Here is a 16,236-nt window from a genome sequence, read left to right on the forward strand (position 1 = left end):
CTTTTCAACCCCCGGCAAAAAATGTTGCTCTGAATCTTGAGGTACATGGTGTAGTTGCATTATAACGATGCAGAAAATGCTTACTGATTGGTTTGAAGTGTATTCTCAGAGGTAGAAAGTCCGATACTTCATTTGACTGTTGGGTCTCCTAATGCTGAAGCCATATTTTGTTTTTGTTTTTGTTTGGTGATAAATCCTATGAAATTCAGCTGGGCTCTTTCTTTATGTACCTTCTATGCTTTAGTTGTAAAACTTGGACCCTGACTCTCCTATAGGCCATAAAATAGAAAAAAAAACTGGTAACTTACTTTTAGTGAGTAAACATGTAGTAGTTCAGAACTGTAATATTTTCTTTATAGGTATTTTCTATGTTTATTTGTAAAATATGTTTAGACATTAAAAAGATAAACATTATTATGAGAGCAGGTGATATGGGCAACATAAACAAATAAAAGAAAGAAAAGTTAGCATTTTCATAGAACTTTTCCAATGTGTGTGAGATTGTTGAATTGGTGACCATTCATTTTTGGGAGCTTATTTTCAATGGGCTGTTCTGTGTTTTCAAGAAGAAAAACTGAATGCTAATCTAATTCTAGTTTGTTGCTTTTTCATCAAAGTCTTTCAATGAACTTAACATTGTTGATGCTGAAAGTGTGCAGTGAAGGTTGTGTGAACAGCCCTTGCCTTCTATTGTTCTGTGTTTCAAATATCATTCATCCATTTCCAACAGGTGTTCTGCCAGCTGTGCCCAAAACATTTCAAATGATTTAGAATCTATTTCCACACTTACCTTGTATTGTGGCTATTTACTGTAAAAGGAGTTCTCTGATTACACAGTTTTTTTGGCAGAGCAAAAGACCAGCAGGCAGAGAAGCGAGGCCAATTGGAGGTGTACCTGCAGGTTGTTACTGCTTCCAAAGAAGGGAGAGGTGGGAGGACTGCGATTGTTTTGTGTATAGCTCTGGTGCCGATAAACGGATTTTTCCTTTAATCTTGTATATTTTGGCATGCATATTTATGTTGTGGCAAGAAGGAATTTAAATGGAGTCAGAATAATTTTATTTTCACAGCTGCTTGAAGATACAATGTAAGAGTTTGAATTCTCCGAAATTTTAGAGGTAGGTGGCTTATTAAAATGGAAGGAAGAATCTCTTTGTATTTTGCCTCTCCGATGAAAGGTAAAACATCTATAATGCTTCTCTATCTGTAAAATCACCTGGTTAGTGATCATATGACTGATTGGGAACGCATAAGAAATTTTATGATTATATCACATTTTTGTCAAGATATTAAACAAGCTTTAAAATGTCTGAATATTTACATATTTCATGCTACTGAGATTAAACTATTCTTTGTTTACTTATTATTCATCCATCAAAAAAAAAAAACAACCCCTGTCTCAATAGGCAGTAAATTAAACAAAGCCGTTTCTCATGGTGATAAGTAGAGTTTACTTCAGCTGTAAATGCTCATGGTCAAAACATCTCATTTTCAAACTGTAGTTATTTGTAACAGATACCATGTTTAAATGTCATCTTATAGCTGCTATCAAATTTAACTATTGCTGTTGCTTTATGGCATACCATTATTGGATTGAATTCTAGCCTCAGAGCGCTGCTCCAAATATAGGCAGGTGTTAAGAAATGTTGCCTTAGAGTTGCAGGCATAAGCTACAGTATGTCCATGCAGATAAAATGGTCTTATTTGCAACAGTGAAAATATGTTTACATTTTATGGACAGAATACAACTTATCAGGAACTCTAGGGAATTATCTGATACTTTCTCCACTTATATACAGGACTCTATTGTAAAACTGCTGTGATCTAAGGCACCGCAATACCCTCAGTCATTAAACCTTCCACTATTAAATTCTGACTTTTCCTGTTTACTAGAAAATTAAAACAAACAGACCTCTCCATTCCAAAGAATATGCTAGTATATGTAGCCTAGCAAGGTGGTGGAAAAAGCTGGCACTGGAGTTAGTCAGCCTGGACGTGAATTCTTGCTCTTCCATTTGCTACTTGTGTGATATCAGGTAAGCAGCTTCACTTGTCTGCTCCTCCATGTCTTCACCTCTAAGTGAAGACGACAGCCGTACCTACTACACAGGTTTGCTTGAGGGCTAAATGAATTAACATGCACAGTGCTTACAAGGTGCCTTGCACTGAGCAATTGCGGTTTAGCTGCCTTCACTCCGATGCTTGGTCCTCCTGTCCCTAATGACCACAGGTTGAGAAACTTCACATATCACCGTTTGTCATGGTCTTCATTTTAAGGTTAAGGAAACTAAAATTGAAGGCCATTAAATGATTCTTTCAAGATTAAACCATTTGTGGCAGATTTGGGACTAGAATTTAGGACTTTTGCAATGTCTTGCATCTGTTCTGTTTTTATCTCAAGCATTCAAATACTGTTAGTAGTTATAATTTACATATTTGATGTTCAAAATCTCTTCTTCTCTAATTTGGAATTTCCCTGTGGTGTAAGGTACTGAGTACCCTTAAAATGGTGCAGATGGGTGGAGTGGAAGCTTTGTAATATTCATGCTTTTCTATAATCACTTAAAAAATTCTCACTTGGAAAATGGTTGGTCTGTTTTGTTGTAAAATAACACCAAAATAAGGAAACCAGACCCTCCTTCTACATCTCCTCCTCAATCTCTGCCAGAGTGTGAAGCTACTTAACATTCTGTACCATTTTTCAGTACATAGGTAAGCTCTTAAAATTAATTGCTTTGCATTTCTTTGAAGACCAGGATTCAATCTGTTGTGCTTTCTATGTAAATATATGTAATGGGTAAAGGGAAATAGTTTTATTTGTTTAGATGAAATTGCATAGTTTCCATCAGGGGCCTCATGATGTATATGTAATTTTTGCAAAGCTTCGTGGTTCACAGTGGTGCATCAGACAGTGAGATGGTAAAGTTGCCGCTCTCTGTGTAGTTCCAGGGGTAAGTGCAGCTTCCTGAAGGCAGGAGTAGGAGGAAGCCCTAATTACCTTCCCTCCGTGATTCCTTTTAATGACCTTTTTGTCTTATTGTAGTACTGCCATGATGTTTCTGGTGCAACCTGGGTACCTGCCTTGACTGGAGAGGTTGAATAGCTTGTCGGTCTGGGACGAGTAATACATTCCAGCCTTTTTCCGTGACATCATTATTGCAACAGACTTCTTTCAGAATATGAACAGCAGCTGTGCCCTTTTGTGAGTTTTACATTATGAACCCTAGCAACCTTTTCAGTTCTATACAAGTGATAGGGCAGCGTGATGCTCAACAAGGAAGCCTGACTCTGAGCTGTGAAACTGCTACCAGACCGAGCCACGACACGGGCCCCGTGGGTGGAGCGTTTCGTGACCCAACGAGGGACATGGGGGACTGTCATTTAGCACATTGGCTAAGAGGTTTTCTCTGTCTCTTTTTTAGTATAACTTCAGACAATCAATGTAGAATTACAGTTTTGTCGATAGATGTAGCATATCTTCAGCTGAATTTATTTTGAAATTTTATCAGATTTTCCAGGGTATGAGTATTTTATTTTCCAGCCTTCAAATAGAAAAACAATTCTTCTTCCTTGAAGATCAACAGTATAAATACTAATTCTTACATAAAAGTAAGAATCTAATATGATGATGGGAAAAATTTCTTGATTAAGGACCTATGGATTATTTAAGTGTAAGAAAATAGATACATCTATTTTTAATCTATATAATAGTAAAGAAAAAAAAATCATTATACCAGAGAAATTTATTTAACTGTTTAGGCCTTCCTGAAAAAGTCTTTACACATTGTGACTCATTAGACATCTTCTTCTTCTTTTTTAAATCCTCATCCTAAAAATGTATTTATTGATGAGAGACAGACAGGAGAGAGACAGAGAGAGAGAGAGAGAGAGAGAGAGAGAGAGAGAGAGAGACATCAATATGAAAGAGAAACATCGATCAGTTGCCTCCTGTACTTGCTCTCACCAGGAATCAAACGCATAACCTTTTGGTGTATGGATAACACTCCGACCAGCCAAGCTACCTGGCTAAGGCAGGCATTTTCTTCTTGAATAATAATTGACTACTGTGATTTGCAGTGACAAACTATATGCCTTCCATGTGTCAGTTTTCTGTAGTTAACCCAGTAACTTTGAAATAATGTCTTTTCCTAAAATATTTAAAATTCTGCAGAGTATTTTATTTTTTGTCCCCACCCAAGACTTATTTTTTCATTGCTTTCAGAGAGAGAGGAAGGGGGAGAGAGAAACATCAATGCAAGAGAGAAGCACCGATTGGTTGCCTCCCATACTTACCTGGAGCGGGTATCATAGCATCCTGACCCAGATGGTGGATCAGGGATCAAACCCACAACGTCAGTATGTACCCTGACTGGGAATCGAACCGGCAACTTTTTGGTTACCAGGGATGTTCCAACCAACTGAACCACATTGGCCCAGGTTCTGCAGAGTATTTTAAACAGGAAATCAAAATTCCTGAGATTGGAAAAATTTTTACCAGAATTTAAAAAATAATTTCCTATTTCATTATAAATCTAGACTTTTAGAATATCAGCAATCTTACCAAAATATTCATGCACTATTCTTGTTAACAGTAGTGAGTATTGCCATGAACTATTAGTGAGTATATTTATCTCTTTGAATCTGAATACATTTTTAATACATAGATAAGCTCTTACAATTAATAATGTATTACTGATTTGCAGTAACAAGCTTTAATTTTTAAGGTTTTTATCATTACTTTTTTTGAATGAGGATTAGTTGCTTCCCATTTAGCAATATAAGAAGACAAAATGTTTATTTTTCTTTTTTAGATTCCCAGTGAAAATAGAAATTGTTTGTAGTTTTAAAAAATATCAAATCTTGCCCTGGACTATGTGACTTGGTTGGGCATCATCCCCTACAGCGAAAGGTCGCTGGTTCAGTTCCTGGTCAGAGCGCATCCTGAGTGGAGGGCTCGGTCCCTGGTTGGGGGGCATGCACGAGGCAACCGATCGGTGTTTCTCTCTCACATCCATGTTTCTCTCCCTCTCCCTCCTTTCCCCTTTCTCTATAAATAAATAAAATTAAAAAATATATATCAAATCCTGAATTTATCAGGGAATAGTAATTCTAAACTTCTACAATCCTCCCATTGTTTTCATACATCACTTAGTTTGAAATGAGGGTTTATGGGTGAGGCATATAATACTGCAGAGGAAAAATGGCTCTGGGCAAACCCTTACCAAAAGCACAGGAGCAACTTTGAAATATGCTGCGTAAAACAAAATTTGTAGTGACAAGAATTGACCCAGTATAGTATGTGTTGTTAAAAATAGCCTAGAATTATGAATCATGAATAAATTATGAGTTACAGTTTTTAGCTTCAATCACTAAATTACCTTATCCAGTCAAGCAAAAGGCCAACATGAAATAAATATGCTATTTCTTTCAAATGCTATATTTTGAGATTAGAACTCATAGTTTGTATCATGACATTCAGAAGGGCAAATTCAAGTGGAAGACCCGATATTAGTAGGTAAGATGTGAAGTCATCATCTTTGTGTTCTTATCATTAAATTAGATTGATTGTTATTAGTCAGAGTCGAGAGATTTAATGATATGTATTCATGTCTGGAAAAAAATTCTAAACACCGCCATATGTTTACTCTTTTAACAAGTGATGTTCTTTAGTTCATGAAATTTCAGCTGTACCTACTAGATTGGCTTAACAGTACTTACAGGCTTATCTCGTAGTGAAGGGAGTTTTATCTAACTGGATAACGCGAGATTTGCTAGTGCAAGACTGCTTGTGAATATTACTATGGAATAAGCCCATCTTAAAAAATAGTCACAATTCTTCCCAGATACGTGCTCGTCTGCATCTTTGAGCTAATTAGTCACTGTCTTTCATGTCTATTAAGTTTTTTTGTATTAGATTATAAGGTCTTTGAGGGTTGGAGCATTTCTTTATTAGTAACCCTGCCCCCTCACGATTGGGATCAGACTAGCTATTCAATACAAATGTGTTCACTGAAGCAGTATGCTTTTTAGCTAGCTGGGATTTGGGAGTCAGGTCACATACCCTGTGTGACAGGACCAGATGGAGAAGTAGCTGAGGATGGTGTAGCAGTAAGATTGAATTTTCTGGCTTGTCTCGGCTCCTTTAGCCTGTCTTTGCAGTTTCATTTTATTCCCGCGCAGAGGCCTCCTCCAACCTGCACCCTTTCTGGCTCTTCATGGCTTTAGCCCTGAATTCCATTTCTCTAACCCTGTTCTTCCAATAGTCACAAATTCAGATGATACTACAGTAGGACCTTGAACAACATCATTTCATTCGATGATGCTTTAGTATGAAGTTGATCAGGAAAAAAAAAACTGTCTTGGTGTAGTTTCCACGTTCTCCCCATGTCTGCATAGGTTTTCTGTGGGAAATCCAGTTTCCTCCCACATCCAAAATATGTGTGTGTGTGATGTGAATGGCGTGCCAACGTTGTCCCAGTGTGAGTGTGTGTGGGTGTGAGTGCGCCCTGAGCTGTTAGGATAGGCTCTGGCCACACTTGACCTGAATTGGAATCAGTGGGTTGGAAAAGTATTATCTTACTTGTTTTTATTTACCTTTCTTAAATGTATGTGTAGCTTACATTTACCCCAATGTTTAATATTAGAACTGTGTTTGGTCTTTATTTAGAAGTTTGGTGATGGTTTTGTGATCAGAAATAGGACATAGGAACTTAATTCTTGTTTATATCAATTAGCCTGTGGTAAAACTGGCTTCATTATGGGTCATTTTGCTTCTAGTCTCGGTTTCCAAGGACCTGTCAGTGACATCAAGGACTTACTCCAGTGGGTTTACTACAACTGGCTGCAACTTACGGACTGCCATTATGTGTTAGGTACTTTATCTTATATGCAGATTCATTTAATTCTCACAATCCCGTGGGACAAGCATTTTACATGCGGAAACAAGTGACATGTCTAGTGACGCACACCAGCCAGGGTCTGGCCAGAACTTTCTGACTCCAAACCCCTGCCCTTAGCCTTTTCCTAGTCACAGCCTATTTCTCCCATCAAACCTGGTCCCTTGCATTTCACTAACTGTTTAAATCCTACTACAGTGCCTTTGACCACACCAGGTGGTGTTTTCTACAGTAATACAACCAGAATCATCCTGAAAGGTCCTAGAAAAGCAAGCACATGGGAGGAATATGGGAGACATGCCAGAGGCAGTGCTAGAGAGAAAGCAGGAGAAACATTCTCAGTGCCTTCGCTCTCTGACGGCCGGTTCTCAGGTATTTAAGCACAAAACCAGTATTTCTGCCTAAAACTAAATGACTAAGTAGGACTTTCGAGATAGCTGATTCTTCTCATTCAGATAGAAGCTAAACACAAAGAAACCGGTAATGGACGAGGAACATAAGTAGATGTGGCTTGATAGTTCCTATTCTTGAGGAGCTCAGGACCTTTTTATTTAAATTATTTTTAAATTTATTTTATTCAATAAAAATATTTTATTAACTTATTTTTAGATAGAGGGGAAGGGAGGGAGAAACAGAGGGAGAGAAACATCAATGTGAAGTTGGCTCTTGAGCGCTCCACACCAGGGGACCTGGCCCGCAACCCAGGCATGTGCCCTGACTGGGAATCGAACCAGCAACCCTCTGATTCTCAATCCACTGAGCTACACCAGCCAGGACTATTTAAATTTTATTTTAATTAATTGATTTGAGAGAGGGAGGAAGAAGGGGGAAGACAGAGAGACATCTATTTGTTGTTCCATTTATTTATGTGTTCATTGGTTGATTCTTAATAGAGCCCTGACGGGGGATTGAACCTGCAACCTTGGCACATTGGGGCAACACTCTAACCCACTGTGTTACCCAGCCAGGGCTCAGGGCATTTATTTTAAGAGTTTATATAATTCGAGGTCCTTCTTAGTCAGCCATATGACCTTGGGCAATTTCTGAGCTTAAATTTTATTATTTGTAAAATTTTATTATTTGTAATTCCATATTCATACCACACAACAGAATCTTCTGCCCCTCCCCACACACATTTTAAAAAAAGTACAGGTGTCTAGGTTTCTGCTTAAGTTTGCTAAATTACAGTCTCTGCCTGGGCTTGTGTAGAGGTAGGGAGATGAGGCTGGGGTGGGGAGGTAGTGAAGCATGCTTTGCTAAGGAGTGTGACTGCGGATTTGTAGTGGGTAGGCCGGCAGTGAATGCTTTTAGGCAGTTTATTGATGGCCTCTGACAGCTGTGGATGAAGGTAGGCAAAATGTATGCTATCAGACAGGTACTTAAACATGTATTTTCTGAAATGTATAACTTAGATGAAGTGTATTTGTTAATTAATACATTCTCCGAAAAGAATAAAAGTTGAAGTCAGTTAAGAGACTAGCCTTTCTTTTTATGGATGGATTTATATTTCTAATTTGTTTGCAAATGAAAATTCATTCAGGAATGTTTATTGCGTGCCAGACACAAATTATGTTGCTCCCTCAGAGAAAATAATTTAATCTTACTGAGTGGCTGCCTACACGTGGAATAATTGAAATAGTTATTTGAATCGGGTAAAGAAAGCTAGCTTCTTAGGACCTTTTAATTGATAGAAAAGATATGTGTTAATTTTCTCTATCTCTCATTTATATATTTCTCTTATATGTGAACATTATATTATATTATATATAGAATATATATTCTCTTATATAATGGTAATTTTTAAAAATCACAATTGTGTTAACCTTTTAAAAGGAAAGACATTTGGTTTCATTATCAGGTGCAGAAGAAGGTGCCACAGTCTGTGTCTCATCGCTTTGGACGCATTTTTGGTCTCGTCTCCAGTTAACTCCTGTGTGTGTTTGGAACAGGCTGCATTGCTTTTCCCGAAACTTACTATGGGGAGCAAACAAATCTCATGTAGATGCTGGTTTTAGTATTTGCCATTAAATTTCTTATATCATTGCTATTAAAATACTAGTTGAGGTTCTCGTTATGAAACATATTTTGACAGTCAGCTGGAGGCATCTGAAGCTATTCCAGTGTTTGCTAGCAGGCCACAGACAAGAGTCCCTGCTGTGGGCTTTCAGTGAGTTCCATTCTGAAGGGCCAGAGATCCCAAGGATAAACCTACTCACTCAGCTTTATGAAATTTTTACTGAATTGATTAATACTTCGAGGCTCGAGACAGGATGGTTTAGTGGAAAGGAAAGCAGTTTTGGATTTGTAGTCATCTCTGAGAGGCTTCCAGGTTGCCAGACCATCCCCTTCACAAGTTTCTTAGGTAGATTCCTTAACCAAGACTCTCCTTCTCGTCTACAGAATGGCAGCATTTATTCCTGTCTGGTGGAGCTGCTGAGGATAAATGACTTCACAAAAAATAGTATCAAATTTAATAGTCTTTGAACATTTTTTAATTTTTCAATTACCACTGACATTTAATATTATGTTAGTTTTAGGTGTATAGCATATAGTGGTTAGATATTTATATAACTTACAAAATGATCCCCTGATAAGTCTTATACTCACCTGACACCACACACAGTTACCACGATGTTACCGACTGCAGTACTGAATCTGGATACGTCCTGCTTTCCTCAAAGAAAGCTTCCAGCTTCTCTGTAGGGGTGTGAATGAGTCCATTGCCTGTGTAAATCATGAATCCCGAATGTTCTGGTGTGTTTGACTGATTGCTTTTTATTGACTTTATTTTTTAAAGAGTATTAAGACTTTTTTAAAGGAAACTTTTAGGTTAATAGCAAAATTGAAGAGAAGGAACAGATACTTCTCCCTACCCCTGCCCCCACATATGCACGGCCTCGCCCCCACCACTAGCATCCCCCACCAGGATGTGCATGTGTCACTGGGGGTGCACCTACGTTGACAGACACGTCGTTGTCACCTGGAGTCCATAGTTAACATTACAGTTCACTCTTGGTGTCGCGCATTCTCTGGGTTTGAACAAATGTGTAACGACATGTGTCCTTCCCTATGGTATCATACAGAGTATTGCCTTTGCTCGCTCTGCCTGTTTATTCCCTCCCCCCCGCCCCATCCCTCACATGCCTGGCGACCACTGATCTTTTTCAGTCTCCATAGTTTCTCTTTTTCTAGGATACCATGTAGTAGGAATCACGCAGTTATTTAGCCTTTTCAAATTGGCTTCTTTTACATAGTAATATGCATTTAAGTTTCCTCCATGTCTCTTTATGGCCTCTGAGCTAATTTCTTTTTATTGCTGAATAATGTTCCATCATCTGGATGTACCACAATTATTTATTCACTCAGTAGTTACTGAAGGACATCTTGATTGCTTGTGTAATATTTTATGTTATCTTTTGATTCTTTTTTCCTAGTCATTTGAGAGAGATTTAATAGTACAAGTGTAATAAATACAGTTGATTATATTTTACTTTATAACTCATTGTTCTCACCTTTTTCAGATATTTTACAATATTGCAAATGCAAATGCAAAAATGGAACAACATTGTGTAAAATAGACTCTGAGCGATGGAGAAAACTACTGCCTTCCATTCCACTTTTGTTCAGTACAAGTTGCTTCCCCGTTGTCATAGGCTATAACATGTATTTGTAAAAGTTTTTCTATTTCCAGAGTATTTTTAATCCTTTAATAAATTTCATCCTATGATAACTCTATTTTAAGCACTTTTGCATGTGGTTTAGAGTTCACCCATTCTTGCCACCTCTCTGATGTAGAGTCTTTAGTTATTGTTCCCTTTGCTGCTGTGTTAAGTCTTCTTTCCTTAAAAACGATGGGACATCTCACAATTTGTCTTTGGAATATACTATCAATAGGCTCCCCTATTTGAAACAGTGCTTTGTACCCTGTGATTTTCAGGAACATCCAATGGATTTTTCTTCCATCCGGCACATGGAGGTAGGTGGGTAGGGAACTAAGATGAATTAAATGCCTTTATCCTTTCTCTTTATTCCTTCTCTGATCAAATCAAACTGGTTTATTCTTTGGATCCCAGAACAGTCTTGCTCACTATCATATCTTGGCTTTGCTGACTCCATGTCTACGTGAAAAGAGTGAGAGTGACTGCGTTTCATATTTCGACTAGACAAACTATGCTGCCCTGGCTAAATTATGAACCCCTCTGCCCGACAGTGCAGACCATCCCGGCTGCCGCAGAGGCTGCCCAGACCGTGCGCGCACAACCTGGGGACTGCGAGCATGGGTCACGTATGTTGAGTGCACGGCTTCCTGTGCAGCGCTGTTGTGAGAATCCCATGAGCTCATAAAGAAAGTAGTTCACCATAATGATAAAGAGTTTACACTTGAAGCCCAAGTTCCTTAGATTATAACTCATCTCTTGCACTTACTAGCTGTATAATCTTGGGCAAATCATTTAACCTTTACTGTGCTTTGCCTTCATTATGTTTAAAATGGAAACAATGGTACCTACCTGATAGGGATATTTTGAAGATCAAATGTGTTAATATTTATAGAGCATTTAGGATAGTTCTTGGCATACACCAAACACTCAATATATTTCTGAACACTAATATAAGTTAGTTATTTTTCTTATTGTATGAAAATTATTTACTGTGGTGTTGATGGTCTTTGGTAGTTCTTCTTATTATCATTATGTAAGACTCTTCACATTCGTGGTCCTTCTCCATTAGGTCTTTCCTAACTCTCTTTTACTTCAGTTACCTTTTTTTCTTTAGAATTCCATACAGCAGGAATTTTTGTAGGTAGATGATTTAGCTTGGAATTGATGCTACTTTATAGTGTGCATATTTCTCTCGTTAAAGTGGAAGATACCTGAAGGCCAGGGCCCTCATCTACACCTGTAAGGGAATCTGTACCATTAAGGTGTCCCATCTTGTCTATGATGGGTGTTAGTTGAAGACAACCCAGTGTCTGCCCTCTGCTCTGAGTAGAGTTGTTCTCAGAAGTTGCGGTTTGAGAACCAGAAAAAACAGCAGAGTGATGTACTCATGGTCATGATGTACTCTTCCTTGAATGATTTTATAATCCCTTTGATTATATACGATGAACATACACAACAGTGAACAGTTGAAAATGTAATTAAATTGTAGGCCATATGGTCAGATTAACAGACCTCAGTAGGAGTTTCGACGAGAGCCCTCTCTAAGAGCTGGGTTTAGCAAGAAGAGCTTCCTGTGGGGTGCGATGGAGTTTTGTAAACAGATAAAACTGGCCTGGGCCTTCAGTCAGTGCTGACAGTGCTGTTGTTAATACTAGTAGCTAATATGAGTATTGATCCTAAGAGCAAACACTAACATAGGATGCTATGCCAAGCACTGTTCTTCGTGCTTAATACCTGTTAACACATTTAATGCTTACAATAAATATATGATGCAGTAGCTACTATTATCCCCATTTTAAAAGTGAGGAACATGATGTTGCCAATAGATTTTATGTAGTTGAGATCATGATTATAAGTTTTACTTTTTTTCCCACAAATTCAGAGTGAAATGAAAGCCTTTACAATTCCATTACATTCAACATTTTGAAATGATGTTTCATCATATTTTTTAAATCATGCCTGTAATCTTTCTTTTTAAAGAAAAGTTATTTTTTATGATACTCTCAATCCCATAAAGACATAATATAATTATCAATAACAACACGAAAAGATAAAAGGCTTTCATGTTTTGGAATGTGGAGTAGCTTATTTTATAATTTCATAACTTCTTTTATAATTTAGATCAGCACATCAGATTTTAATGCTTCCTTATTTGTCTGATTAAAAACAACTGGCAAAGCTCATCTGTAGTGAGAAATAGAACAGAATGTTGAGTTTACAAAATATTTATGGTGTTAGAGTTGTGGATTTAATTTCTAGTTTCTTGGGTGCATAACAGACTAGAATTTTCTTTTTAACAACTTTAATAGACTTAGTGTGCTTTTGTCAAACTTTATAACATAAATTGGGTATCATTGGCAAATCCCATCAGTAGTTTTTTTTTTTTTTTTGGCAGGCTTTTGGTGGAAATAGACTTTGATTTTTATAGTGTTGTTTAAAGGAAAAATAATTCAAACTAATCTATCATTTTTTCACTCATTAAAAGATTATTTCAATTTCAATTTAATTTGATTGTACCTCTTTTTCTTAAAAAAATATTTTATGTATTTATTTTTAGAGAGAGGGCAAAGAAGGGAGAAAGAGAGGGAGAGAAACATCAATGTGTAGTTGCCTCTCATGTGCCCCCTTCTGGGCACCTGGCCCACAACCCAGGCATGTGCCCTGACTGGGAATCGATCTGGTGACCCTTTGGTTCACAGACCAGTACTCAATCCACTGAGCCACACCAGCCAGAGTTGATTGTCATTCTATCTTTTCTAATTAGATGTCGGCTGAATTCCTTGTGCCATCAAGGAAAATCCTTTAGTTTCTAACAAAAATAGAAATTACTTATGAGTTTGCTAAAGATGAATAAACTGGATTGTGATAAAAAGTCCTTTATATTATGGATTTCTGTGTTGAGCACACAGCGTTCAATGATTATTACTGGTTTGTTCATTTGCTGAAATAACAGATAAACAATCAATAGGGCAAGTGTTGAGTCCTCTAATTGGGGCAGTATTTCTTGTGGCTATTTACCTATCTTCCTTCTCATTCCCGGATCTTGCTGTGGATTAGTGTTAACAATCCTGTGTTTGAGCATGGCTGTGAAACTTGATGCCTCACCTAGAAGGCCTGCCTTCCAAGGTGGTATATGAGGTGTGATTATAAAGTATGAGACTGGCTTCCACTTGATGGGTACGCTGTGCCCTTGGAGTTTGCCTCTGTTGGGTGGTTTTTCATTTTGCAGTGTGTGTGTGGGAGAATGTGTGTAGGAGTTCTTTGTGGCTCTTCCTTTTTGTCCTTTTTCTTACAAGACATAAGGATGTTTGAAATGAACTCTAGTACTTACCCTGCTAAGCTTGCTATTCATTGGCTCTTCTCCATTGTCCGTGCTGTTATTTTGGATGAGGAACATTTTTTGTTGGCTGGCTCACCTTTCCTGTATTCCTTTAGCTCATCACAGGGATGCTTCATAGATGCTTTTGTTATTATTCATGTTTTTATTCACGTCTAGGAGGTAACATGTAACTCCAATTAGTAAGTTAAAATACATCATCAACTCTAAGGTACATGTTCCAGTCTCAGAGGTGTAGCAGTGTGAAAACATGTTTATCGTGATGGTAAAAATGTTACTGATATAACATGTACTTTTTTCAAGGATATCAAAATACTTGTAAATACCCACTTATTTCACTACACTACTTTGACACATCCGTGGAATGTGCTGGCCAATGTGGCTTACACTGACCTTTGATATCTAGGATGAGGCACAATGGAGATGGAATCAAGATCAGCATGTGTGTCAAATTCCGTTCTTTGAGCCTTTCTGTAAACAACTCTTTTAAACAGGAAATTCTTAATTGTGCAACCTGACTGCTACATGTACTCTTAAAATTTTAGGAGGGTCATAAATTAATTTTTACTCTACCAATTTCTGTGTATTTTTCATATGAAAAGTAAGTATGCATTCACATATTACTCATGTGATTATAATAAATACCTTGCCAAAACATTTGAAATGATCTGGTTAGCCATCCATGATCGTGGTCAGGTGGTTAGCAGTCTCGTTCAGAAGACAGGTGGAGCACCCTGAAACAGTGTGTTCAAGTGCTCCCCGTCTTCCCCCACTGTGAGGTCTAAGGAGTCTTCCCGAACCAGGCAGGTTGGCTTCCTGGGTAATCCCTGAGAGAGTCAGCCAGCATTTTAGAGATTCCTGAAAGTTGCATATTGCTTTAGATTATTAAAATATTTCTTACTTCTCACATTTCTGTTAAATATTTTTCCCATTATTACTGTCTGGGCCATATTGGCTATCTTTTTAAGGATAGCATTCTTTCTTGAAATGTAATATAAAATTTCATTACAAAATATGTAGCTGAGCTCCATTTCATAAAGTTAATTTACTTCCCAGAGCTTTGGAAATGCTTTGGCTAGTGAAGTTTTTGATCTTTGATTAAAATGTCAGGTAATAAAAATATTATGTGAGTTGAGATATATCTGAAAATCTAGGGTAGAGAGTATGACTTTAGTTACAACTTGGAAAGTTTTATGCATTATTTATTATTTTTGAAATCCCTTTAAAAGTAAAAAATAAAAAGGTCAATGTGAGAGGTAACTTAAAAATTAGTTTCCAAAGATTTAAATGTTATTTCAATTGTCCACATGTTTTCAGTGTCAAAGTAAAAGCTTAATAAGTCTTGAATTATTGTTTAAATTGAAAGTTAGTGTCAACACATGTTGAATCATTGCATGATCCTAAGGGCCAGTCCTCTCTTAACTTGTTAGAGTTGTCTGGGATGCTTAATTTTTATCTGTCTTTGCTAATATGAAAGTCCAGAAACTTAATGACTCTTGTTTTATGTTTGCAATTTTAGTCATAAGTCATCTTTTAAGAAAAGTCAAATTATATCTCAATATAAGGAAGTATTGCATCTATGTTAGCAGTTCTAAGTGAAATATCTTGTCTAGTGGTTGTAGTGTTAAGGCTTTTGTTTACTTTAAACATAACTTCACATCGTAAATCTCCTGTATAGTAGAATCTTTAAGAGATCTTTATCTTTGGACATTATGGGTTTTGTCCACATGTTATGTCAATGAACCATATTCAGGGACAACCAGAGCAAATGGGTCAGTTTCTTTCATGTCCGAGTGTTTTTAGAATAGGTGATAGTAATGCTGGAATACAACAAGAGAAAACTATTAGCATTCTGAGGCAAATTAGGTACAAGGGACTGCTTTAATTTTAAAAACAAAAGCTCTACTGTTTCTAGCCAGAAAACCAAATATCTTGGAGTTAAACATGGAAAATGTTTATAGTGTTGTATAGTTTTATTACTTCAGACAGAAGGAAAACAGTTTATTGAGTAACTTTCAGCCAGTAAGAAACTTTATACAGGCCAGCAAATAAGAGGTGAACCAAAAATATTTTCTGTTTTAAGGAGAATGAATGATAAAGGCTCAAAATACTTAGCCATTCACTTTGAAACAAGTGTGATTTTTTTTTTTTTTTGCTTTTATGTCAGTGGACAGTTGGTCAAGTAGAAAGGTTTTGTGAGTTACAGAATTGACCTTAAAGTGAGGGCTTTTTTTTTTTTTTAAACCCATTTTCTTATCTGCTTGATAAAATGCTAATGCCATGGCTGGAACTCAAGCAAATTTCTTGAACCAAGAGCTAGCAGTGACTTGTTGAGGGTGGTGAA

The 16,236-nt window shown here is 37.2% G+C and overlaps 1 protein-coding gene across 6 annotated transcripts in view; it reads left to right on the forward strand.

Moving 5' to 3' along the window:
• The window catches only part of BMPR1B (bone morphogenetic protein receptor type 1B), a 349,197-nt gene that overhangs the window by 155,594 nt on the left and 177,367 nt on the right, over positions 1–16,236 (forward strand). The window contains exon 1 of one of the 6 annotated variants that reach the window (XM_053923240.1): positions 1,037–1,118. The exons of the other annotated variants lie outside the window; for them this stretch is intronic. The gene's annotated coding sequence lies outside the window, so the exon portion shown is untranslated. Of the gene's footprint in view, positions 1–1,036; positions 1,119–16,236 lie in introns of those variants that run through there. 6 annotated transcript variants of the gene reach the window in all.

This window comes from Desmodus rotundus, chromosome 4, assembly GCF_022682495.2.
Source record: "Desmodus rotundus isolate HL8 chromosome 4, HLdesRot8A.1, whole genome shotgun sequence".
Lineage (NCBI taxonomy): Eukaryota > Metazoa > Chordata > Mammalia > Chiroptera > Phyllostomidae > Desmodus > Desmodus rotundus.